This window comes from Mobula birostris, chromosome 13, assembly GCF_030028105.1.
Source record: "Mobula birostris isolate sMobBir1 chromosome 13, sMobBir1.hap1, whole genome shotgun sequence".
Taxonomy (NCBI): Eukaryota; Metazoa; Chordata; class Chondrichthyes; order Myliobatiformes; family Myliobatidae; genus Mobula; species Mobula birostris.
Genome location: NC_092382.1, coordinates 35,763,931 through 35,775,851, shown reverse-complemented (window position 1 = coordinate 35,775,851; position 11,921 = coordinate 35,763,931).

The following is an 11,921-nucleotide window of genomic DNA, read 5'->3' as shown; positions in this document are numbered from 1 at the left end:
AATGCCACAAATAAACTATGTCAAGTGGCAGCGCCACGTGAAATTAAAACGATTAATTCAATTTCATCTGCAGATTTCCTCGTGTTTGCGTTTTTAAATTCAATTTCACTCCTGTTGTCAATGACAACTCAGGATCCTCGGGGAACAACAGGGAAAGGAACCGAACGCTACGCAGGACTGGAAGTTTTGGTTTGACTTACATTTTTCTTGATCAATGACATAATAAACCTGCAGGGAAATATTATCAGCGTCTTCATCTCTTCTCTGAACTTAGTTTGTGTCACTGCATAAATACAGGTGTTTGTACAGGAACTGAGCCGGGTGAGTAGATTTCCGGTTTCATAAACTATATATGCAGTGGAGTAATAGTCGTGATCAGAACGCTTGCTGAAACCGACAATAAAATGATTCACAGCCGTTGTCAGACTGAGTATCATGAAGCTGCCCGATACACTGAAGAGTAAAATTATTGATTTTCTTCTGCTTTCCATTTCCGGGTCACGAGAATTCTCACTCCTGTGATTTTGGAATCCTTTTCGGGATTTGCTAGCCACCAAGATATGTCTAACTGTCAACCCATTAAGTAGAAACATTAAGCCAAAGGCGCACACTGTACCTAGGAAAACGTTAAATTTGGTGAACGCGACAAATGCTGGCGACCTCATGACAGCCAAACTAAAGGCAATACCCCATGAAATATTGCCAATTCTTCGCAGAGGCTGAAATACAAACAGATAGGGGATATTCTCCAAGGAAATCAGGATCAGAATTCCTGCTGCAACGATTCTCACAGTTTTCACTCTGCAGTACTTTGTTTTAAACTTCTGACAACTCATGGCAACATACCGGTCAAAGGTAAAGGCGACTGTGTACCACTTTGACAGATCCAGACTGACTATTATCAGATACGAAATGGCGACAAGGAAGCTGGTGTAATGCAGAAAGGTCTGTGGCAGACGGGGAATTAAAATTTCCTGCAGAACGACATGGATGACGATGACGGATAAATCTGACACGGCCATGATCATCATGTAGGCGCAGATACATTCAGAAAGTCCGCAGTTTCGCCGGGAGAGAATGATAGTTGTCAGCAGGTTCGCTGTAAAAAAATAATTAAAATAAGTCAGTAAGTGAGCAGATATCCCCTGTCCCTGCTGCTTAAGTGTTAGCCATTCCCAACTGTTTTAATGCCTTGGAGCCTTACCACTTAACGTGGACCCGAGGTCGGGAAACTCTGTCTCTCCAGATAAAGTCATACAGACCAGTGTCATTTGGCGGCGTCACGGCACAAAGAACAAAACATTACCAAACACAGATAACTCCTGAACAGTTATGTTTTGTTCAAGTATATGAGCATATCTCTGAGTTGAGACAATGACGCAACACTCGGAGTGGATCGGGGCGAATCCTTAGACTTGCTGGACCGAGCCAGATGAATGGTTCCCCTACGTGCAGGGAAAGGAAAGAGACTGTATTTGTTCATTCATTAACAACAGTGGACCTTCACAGTGGACTCCATTTTGTGCGGCGTGTTTATCGTTCCACCGGATCCACGAGGTAATGAGGAATGAGGAGCACTAGTGAGACAGAACTCACATGAAAATCAGACCGGTAAGAAGGGCTTTTCGCTTTCAATGCTCAATAGTGATCAGAAAGCTGTCTGAAACATCGGGAACAACAGGAATTCTGCAGATGCTGGAAATTCAAGCAACACACATCAAAGTTGCTGGTGAACGCAGCAGGCCAGGCAGCATCTCTAGGAAGAGGTGCAGTCGACGTTTCAGGCGGTTTGGCGTCACTATTAAGAACGGGCATTATTTCTCAAATTAATACTAAAGAAATTTATGTTTCTCTGGTTTCGGTGGCGAAACCAGAGATTTGTGGCGAGAAAGCACATGATGTTCCAGAGATGACCCTGCCCCATTGAATTCGTAACCATTTGGTGCACCGGCGGACCACAGAGAGATCCTCGGCACAAAATCTCCAAATATCACAGATCAGACTGCTCCGGTTAAAGTACTGCGCGCACAGTCGAAGGAAATAGCACGTTTACAATAAATCTGCTCAGGGTTTGACGCCCAGCACAAAAGCTCCCTTACTGAATGGTCTGTTGTCGGTTTCAGGGTCGTGGACTGGCTGCTGTACTCATGCTCTGCACAAGTTGATGGTGCTGCACCGCCCACCTCTCCCCGCATTTAACAACTTTAAATGCAGTACAATGCGATGTAAAATTTGTACCCACTGCAAAACAGAGAGAAAAAAAACACCGAGTTGCGAAATGGTCAGAAGCTGCGAGACAATGCGTAACTTACCGGGCAAAGCAAAGATCGCTAGAATCGGATAATAAACGTCATTCACCTGCTGGATCGGGGCGCCACTCATATTTGAATTATGCTTGATTTTGATTCCGTCTTGTAGTTCACCTCAGAGTATGAATGAGATCTGGAAAGCCTCCCGTTTTATAGAAATCCAGAGTCCTCAGGAGGGAAAAGGTTGTGCTCAACGGGTGTTAGTGACAGCCACTGAACAAACAAGAGGCGATGTTCCGCTCCACTGAGACCGGGTAAACAATGTCCGATGGAGCAGATGATTCACATTCCACAACGGATCATACCGCAGAGTAAGTGACGTCCTGCAAGAACGGCCGATAGTAAGATAATTGCACAAACCATCGGTCAGCGCCTCCCGATTGAAAACTAATGAGCCTTTTCAGTTTGGTAACACCCTCCCTCCACTACGCCACTTTATGTCCAGTTAGTGTTGATCGATCCCACTGTTTCCTTCTTGCCGCTTGTCCGGAATCTGCAAACTTATTCACTGAGAGTCCGCTGTATTTAGATGCTTTGCAGGAACAAGTGATGGATGATTACACACTATGATTGTGACCACATGATACTGGTCGGTGAACAACTCGATCTGAAGGGCATCGATAATATTTCTAGAATACAACACATTCAGCTTTCCAACAGTTAGAACGTGACTGAGAATGGATGCGTGTCTCATTAAGAGAAGTGGCTCGAGTCTGGCCTTGCGGGTGGTCGTTGACCCTCGTATCTTTGGCCATGCAAAGGTAAGAGAAAAGGAAACGGAAATAACAATCGGCCACTCAGGATCTTAATCCTGTTTAACATAATGAACCTACTGATCTAATCTTGTTCTCGGTTCGAATGACGGAGTGGGATTATTGGCTTTGCTCTGTCAGCCGTAAAGTTATATATGCTCGTTCCTGTGCCGTGATCAAACAGAGTTATGGGGTTAAAAAACGGCAGCAGATCTTTGACCAAACTCTTCTATGATTCATCAAGGTGCCCATCTAAACTCGACCCACACAACCGTCTAAACCTTTCCAATATATGTAGTCTTGCAACAGTCTTTAAATGCTGTTATTGTTCCTGCCTCAGTCTCTTTTCCTGATTGCTCATTCAATATAGATATTACCCAATGTTATCAAACCTGGTTGAGGAAAAATTCTGAATGCATTCAACTTATCAAATCTCAACATGATCATACAATTCACTAAGATCACTCCTCATTCTCCTCAGCTCCAATCAATAGTATCTTAGCTGTTGAGCTTCTCGCAGTCCCTTCAGTCGGAACAACATGCTCAGAAACTGCAGATGTACCACTTAAAAAAATAAGGCAATCTTACATATAGCAGGCTGGTTAAGGCTGAACATAAAACTCCAATGTGTCCTCACTACCGTATGAACATTTGGACCCCAAACCTACCAACTCATGCATTACAACGTGCCAAAAGCCTTCTTTATCTGTCTGTCTATATGTGACAGCACTCTTAGGGAAACATACACTTGAACTTTTTCTGTTTGCAGCACTCACCATGACACTATGATCACCATGCATATCTTACTGCGACTTTCCAAAATGCAGCTTAACTGCATTAAACCCCATTTGTCATTCATCGACATATTTATTCCACTGAGCATGATGATATTGTAATTTTGGCCCATTGAGCACAATCATCAGCATGTTGCCCTGTTGATAAGATCTCCGAAGCAATTTAAATATAACCACATTTTGAGATTAATGTTGACGGGGCCGCTACGCAGCACAGTGCGGCAACTAGAGCTCTCACTTAACAGCGCCAGCGAGCTGAGTTCGATCGTGGCCTCTCTTCTGCCGGTTTGGATGATTGATTTCCTAAACAACAAAGAGCAATAATTATCCTTAATACTGATTCGGCGATAATTATCCTTAATACTGATGTCCTGTAACCCCGTGCTCTCAGCCTCTTAATTCCCACCCACCCCATACACTCAGAACTCTGCGTGTCATATTTGACTCCATCTGCATTGACATATTGGCCTAAGATACCACTGTAGCCGGAAGTGGCGACGAGAAGAAGCTCGGAATGAGATTGTGGACCTGAAGTACAGGGAGAAAATGGAGAACTTCGTGGGCTGGTGGAAGGAGAACACATCAACACAATGTAAGCAAAACGAAACAGCTGGCAACTTAACTTCAAGAAACGGGATTGAGAACACAGCTTCTTCTATTAGAATGGCGCTAACGTGTAGATGGATAAAAACTCAAGTTGAAATGTGTAAAAAAGAAGAACAGCAAGGAAAGATAACGCCAGTAGATTCTGGAGACCCAGACAACCACTTCCAATTCCTCCACGAAATAGATTACTTCGTTTCTCTTATGTCTTTCCTTTCCTCTCAAGATGCTTCTGCCTCGGACGGAGTCAGTGATCTGCAGTTCAAGCTACGGTTATTCACAAGCGGAGGGTTTTCGGACCAACTGTGCGGCCTGGCGATTTGCTGTCTCCAGGAACGGCCTGGAAGACGTGCGCCCTCGGGGATAGCAGGACGGAAGACTCGGAGCGGTTCGGTGGAGGTCATGGCTCCTTGCCGATTTTGCCGACCGAAGCGTCTAGACCGGAAGACCGTTGTGAGCTGGTTTCCCTATCACAACCTGCAATCGAAGGAAGGCTCCCAAGCTCGAGCATTCCCAAACACTCGCTACCCCTCTCTCTTTCGATACAGAGGGAGAACCTATCGGTTCTTGAGATTAGGGATTGGAGAAGCGACCTAGTAGTTTGTCGCATCGGAAGAACAAGCTGCAGGTGCGGTTAGCTTCGGAGATTTGTTCGTTTTATCATTTATTCTACTGGGGTTCTTGTTTCGTTAGCGTATATTGTACAGATACTCTGATATTAAATTGATTTTTGAAGCTTCAAACAATTTCTCCCGTCCCGTTAATTAGAAGCTCCGGGTAAAAATCCTACCTGTACTAATAATTCACAAGCAGAAGGATTTCAGCAGACTATATGCATTGCTTTCCTTACACAAGCAATGCAAAATTAAAACTATTCGGATGTATTGCAGCTTGGTCTGTCATTGCTCCACCCAAAGCAGCATGAAATTACAGATAGCTATGGTTACGTATATTCCACGAAAATCAGCCTCTCTTCTATTTACATAGTTTTTTTTTATTTTCTGGAGATCGAGCACGGAATAGGCTCCGCCGGATCACCAAGTGGCGCCGACCAGGGAGGCTCCAATTTAACCCTCGGCTATTCACAGGGCAATTTAAAGTGACGAATTAATCTACCGTCGCTTTAACAGTTACACTATCCTGCCGCTCTGTTGACCCTGTCTGCACGTTCTTTTCTCCCTAAGTAAGAGCAGTCCGTTCACCTTGCTATTTCTCTCTTCAAACCCCCTTCTCCCCACGACGACCACAACCTTTCATCTAACAGATGACACAAAATGTCTGTTTCGCTGTTGTAAGGCACTCGGTTGGACGTGCTGTGCGATGAAAATGAGCTCTGGGATCTCTCAATCTCCCTCAATATGACCCTTTCAGATTACTTATTCTCCTTCTCTACACATTCAGCTGGAACTCTCACTGTTTACATTTTGCCTCTCCAAGTGTCCGTACTCAATGCTTTTGACATTTGTGCAGGCTCATTTATCAGAAAAAGATAGAAGATTATGAGACAAGCCTTGATAAAAGGATGACCTTGCATAAAAATTATGTGTCGAACCACTTCATGAAAATTTTGACCTCCGTTACAGAAGAACTTTAACCAGCCGCAGTCACTGTGCTAGTGTTGGACACCTCTGAATATTTTTAATTCTTGAACTATGATAGATACCTGCAGCCTGCGCTATTTAGCCACCAGTGTCAATTCGTCACGGCAACAATGTGAAAAAGATTTCCGCCAGCGCTTCAAATTCAGATTGAATTTACGATGATTAGGTTTGCAGAGGCCGGACAGTCAGTAAGACAAGGATCAAAAGGATTCGGGAAACAATGCGATGTTGAGGAAAGCGAGGTAAACCTGAAGGATCTATCAGTTTTACTACTGAGAGGTGCTGAGCGATCGATTGCATTTTTCTCTGATATTCTGTTGTATAAGTATAGGTGCTTCCATCGGTTTAAATATAAGCGTGCTCAGTACCTGTGAGAGGGTTTAGATATGTCCTCTTGGATTGACCACTTGCAATATTACAGTGAAATCTCCACTAGCATTCGCAGAGTGTTATCGTCACTCATGTTGGCAGAGGCCCCGACTCCATTGCCACTTATGTTGAAATGAACCGTAATTGATAATGTTAGGCAGGGACCAGTAGAAAAAGTTAGGTTGGAAGCATAAGAATAAATGCTAGAGAGGATTAACCCTTTAAGTAAAGAAGGAATATCAGTAGAAAAAAACAATTCATCACCGATAATCGCCAGAGTGTAAACCAGATCGAATTACAGAACGGGGGATTGAAGTGTTCATTCTTTCTGCAGTACACGATATTCTTTGAGGCCATGGCGTATATGATGCTCATCAGTCTGGATCTGTCAAAGTGGTACCAGCGCCTTCACTTTATGTTGCTATGTGTTGTCCAAAGTATAGCAGAGTGAAAGTTTTGAGAATGTTTTCAGCATTAATTCTGATCCTACTTTCTTTAGAGAACATCCCCCGTCTGTTTGTATATCAATCTCTGCGAATAACTGGAAACAGCTCATAAGCTGTTGGCTTTAAACTGGGTGTCATAAGCTCGCCAGAATTTGTCGCGTTCACCCGATTCAAAGCTTTCCTGGGTTCACAAGGTTCTATTTAATGAGTTGACAGGGATTCCAGCGTCACAAAAGTGAAATTATCGTGACTCAGATAGAGAAAGCAAAGGAAATTGTATAATTTTACTCCTCAGTCTATCGGGCTGCTTCATATTACTCAGTTTAGCAACGGTTCTCTGATTTCAACGTGCTTTCTGATCGCGACTATTATTCGTCCGTATTTGTCCCTGCTCACAACAAATATCAGCTCACCGGCCTGAAATCCTGTATAAGCACCTGTATTTATGCTGTGGACCAAACTAAATTCAGGGGGGAGCTGAATTTCGATAATGTCTCCTTGTAGGATTATTCTGGTATTGACCAAGAAGCTGTAAGGCAAGCCAAGCCAATCTGTCGTACGTTGTACTCGTTCTCATTCCAAGCTCGCTGTTCCAGCAGGCAGAATTCTGAACGGAATGGAATTTGTTATCAACAAAATGGGTTTAATGTCACGTTCTGCAGTTAATTGACATTTTTTTGTATTTTAAAATTCAAATGGCTGAATGTGCAGAATCGCATGATTTTAGACTCTAGACCAGAAGTTCCATCAGGAATTTCAGCTTTTATATTGTAAACTATTTGAACCATCTCACTCTCTGGACAACAGGGCCGTCTGTCCCACAGACCCTGTCGTCATTTATTTATAAAAAAACACAATGATGTGTGGTCCCAGTTGCGGAATGGTTATTGAGAAAATAATCTCGTTTTCCATTTCAGAGCGTTTCAATGTTCCTCGCAATTATATTCTGTGAATCAGATCTGGAGAACTGGCTGCCTGATTTATTTCCCCGTCATTGGAGTCAGATATGACGTGTTATAGCACTGAAATTGACACTTCACACCGATCGTCCGTCCAACAAGATACGGTATCTACCTGTTGAGTCCCGTATGGTTGCATTTTACCCAAGTATTATCCAGACATTCCTGTATATGTGCATGTCCGTATGTCTACTAACCTTCAGCATTTTGTTCTGGTGACGTATTCCGCAGAATCACGATGTCTGCGTTGGGGAAAAAAAAATCATCTTGCACTTCAAGTTCCCGTTACTACCTTGCCTTCTGAACGTAAATGGCTGGGCGCTTGTTTTAGACATCACTGTGTTGAATGAAATATTTCACTTTCTAACCTATGTACGTCCATGGAATATTATAAAATTATTAATATCTACCTGCCAGCCGCCTTCGCTGAGATGAAAATAGCCCCACCTCCCCTTGTTCTACGAGACTTCCAGTCCCGACAATAATTCTGCGATTCTTTCGGGACCTGCACAAGTTAATTAGATCTTTTCTGGAGTATTTATGAATGAGATCTGCCGATATGCTACTCGTACGCCACTGGGACAGTCCGGGTTCCCTGTCCGCCGCGAGTGGAACTAAGTCGGCCGTTCCACTGAAACTGTGCTGTTCTGTCCGATGTGTTTCCCTCTGTCAGAAAGACCAGATGTAAGCGTATGAAGCAGTTTATGATCTATATCCCTTTGATCCAGAACATTAAAATGTCCCTTGTCTTCCAGCTGTGAGTTCAGGTTTGGGAATGAACGAGTTTGTTGTCGCGGAATGCAATTGACCACAGCTCACTGATGGAAGAAAGAAAGTTTATCAAAGAATCGAGCGACGAGAATGGATGGATTGAGAAGGACCAATGATAGACAGTCAAACCCAGAATTCAGAACCAAATATACAACTGATGGAAGCAATGATGAAAATTCGATTCTGCTACCTTCCCCGTCCGAGAACCACATTAACCACTACCAGGGTTTGAAGCATAACAGAGTTACAGGCAGAATTCACAAGAAGCCGATGATACGCCTGTTTTCTGGCTGACTTGGCATATGAACAAGTGAATATGGGCATTTTGTTTCGGATGTCTGAGAGCCTTGAGAAAAGGCTCGCTTTGTAGGACGGATTAGATGCCACCACCGGAACCCACACTCTTTGGGATTAGATTACACGGGTCAGAAAATACCGAGAAAACATGTCTATGTAACATGAGTCAGAATGCAGCTCTGACGCACCGCACTAAATTCTTCGTAGACAGTGTGTATGGGTAGCGAGTCGCCGTTCCCGATGCCTAACCATTCACTACCGACAGACAGTCGTTTCAGAATAAATTGATTCTATCTTTGCGGGAGTGTACAGTAGGGATAGGTACATCTGTGTCAGGGCGGACATGAGGAATGACCGTAGCGGAGGCTGTGAATACACCTGCTCAGCTGGTGGACGAGTACAGTTTTAAGCTAAAGGCCCCAAGAAGCGAAATCAAATCCATGGTGAATGAATAATAGGAAATAATACAGATAAAAAGTTAAATTTCCAGCAGGGAAATGTTCATTTTTCTGTTAAACGCCAAGGCAGACAACAATAAAATTGGTCGCATTCTGATTTGGACTATATATGCCCGCTGAGGAAAAGACTCCGGACGCCGACAGTGGTGGAGAACGAAAACGACTCGGCTCAATCAGAAACCACGAAGGTGAGGGGACGTTTATCCATGGATTTGCATTACATTATGTGTAAATGATGTAATCCTTGCATAATTCTTACGTCACAATGCATTAATTTGAATATCCTGCATGCAGTTTACGCAAGTACTGATGTGCTTATCTTATCCCTGTGCCAAGACAGGGAGTTCGGAATAATAAAGGGCCACCAACTATCCGTGCCACTCAGCGACATATAGTTTAGTGTGAACTGTAGTCAACAAATCAGAGTGGCGCAATGTAATTCAACAATTAAAATGACCTGTCTTCTAGCATCTCCTAGGCCGAGAAAGCAGGCTCGCTTAGGAAACAAGTAGATCGTGAGGCTGTGAATTACATAATCTGAAAAATGCGTGAATGTGTTCGGGTATGATAAGCGTGTTTACGGCAGGAAGGTAGTTCTGACCGACGTTGTCTCTGTGTGAGTGAAGACAGCTGTTTTCTTATTGTAATTGCTAGATGGGTGTGTTATTAAAAATGATTCAAGTACAGGCCGTTTCAATGTATGTGCGTAACCTATAATCGAGCTCACGGGACTTCAGCTCCGCTGCCCCGTTCCTCCAGGCTAAAGAACTTTTTAGCGCCTACGTTGTTCGAAAAGCAACTACAGGAGGTAAACTTACCTTCAAACACCGAGCCCGCCGCCCTCAAGTCAGAGCTCTTCAAGAGCATTTCTCACTGTTGTCTAAACGTGACGGAAAAATCAGCCGATGTGACCTTCATGGACGCATGGTTCCACCTAAAATCTATTCCCAGAATTTCCTTTCCAGCTCGAACGTTTCCATTAACTCCTCGGCTCTTCTGATTTAGTTCCTTAATAAGCTCAAAGGAACCAGATCTGTTTTGCTAACGAGCTCACAGTGTAGCGAGGACCCAGTAATTAGTCCCAGGACTAGCAATAACGCATCATTTCAACTATGACACAAGCACGAGGAAATCTGCAGATGCTGGAATTTCAAGCAACACGCATCAAAGTTGCTGGTGAACGCAGCAGGCCAGGCAGCATCTCTAGGAAGAGGTACAGTCGACGTTTCAGGCCGAGACCCTTCGTCAGGACTAACTGAATGAAGAGCTAGTAAGAGATTTGAAAGTGAGAGGGGGAGGGGGAGATCTAAAATGATCGGAGAAGACAGGAGGAGGAGGGATGGAGCAAAGAGCTTGACAGGTGATTGGCAAAAGGGATATGAGAGGATCATGGGACAGGAGGCCTAGGGAGAAAGAAAGGGGGGGAGGACCCAGAGGATGGGCAAGAGGTATAGTGAGAGGGACAGAGGGAGAAAAAGGAGAGAGAGAAAATGAATGTGTGTATATAAATAAATAACGGATGGGGTACGAGGGGGAGGTGCCCTCAAGTTTACCTGGACCATTTCCGACACCTCTCTCCACTTTCTAGAGCTTTCTGCCTCTATCTCTGGAGGCAGCTTATCTACTGATATATACTATAAGTCCACTGCCTCTCACAGCTATCTGGACTATTCGACTTCTCACCCTGTCTCTTGCAACAATGCCATCCCCTTCTCGCAATTCCTCCGTCTCCGCCGCATCTGCTCTCAGGATGAGGCTTTTCATTCCAGGACGAGGGAGATGTCCTCCTTTTTTAAAGAAAGGGGCTTCCCTTCCTCCACCATCAATTCTGCTCTCAAACGAATCTCCCCCATTTCACGCACATCTGCTCTCACTCCATCTTCCCGCCACCCCACTAGGAATAGGGTTCTGTTGGTCCTCACCTACCACCCCACCAGCCTCCGGGTCCAACATATTATCCTCTGTAACTTCCGCCACCTCCAACGTGATCTCAACACTAAGCACATCTTTCCCTCCACCCACCCCCCTGCTTTCCGCAGGGATCGCCCCCTACGCGACTCTCTTGTCCATTCGTACCCCCCCCCCCCATCCCTCCCCACTGATCTCCCTCCTGGCACTTATCCTTGTAAGCGGAAAAATTGTTACACATGCCCTTACACTTCCTCCCTTACCACCATTCAGGGCCCCAGACAGTCCTTCCAGGTGTGGCGACACTTCACCCGTGAGTCGGCTGGGGTGATATACTGCGTCCGGTGCTCCCGATGTGGACTTCTATATATTGGTGAGACCCGACCCAGACTGGGAGATCCTTTCGCTGAACACCTACGCTCTGTCCGCCGGAGAAAGCAGGATCTCCCAGTGTCGTACTCGATCCGACCTGATGCAATAGCAATTGTACCACAAGTACACTAACACGCGTAATTCTTTTCAAACCTTTATTCTTTACTCATAGCGTGCTATGGGGGAAGTTACAGACTGATCTTCCAAAAGAGTCAGTCCAGACACTGCCCCCAAATTACACAGTTCTCCACAATCTATAACATTGATCAGGTAGCAGGAAAT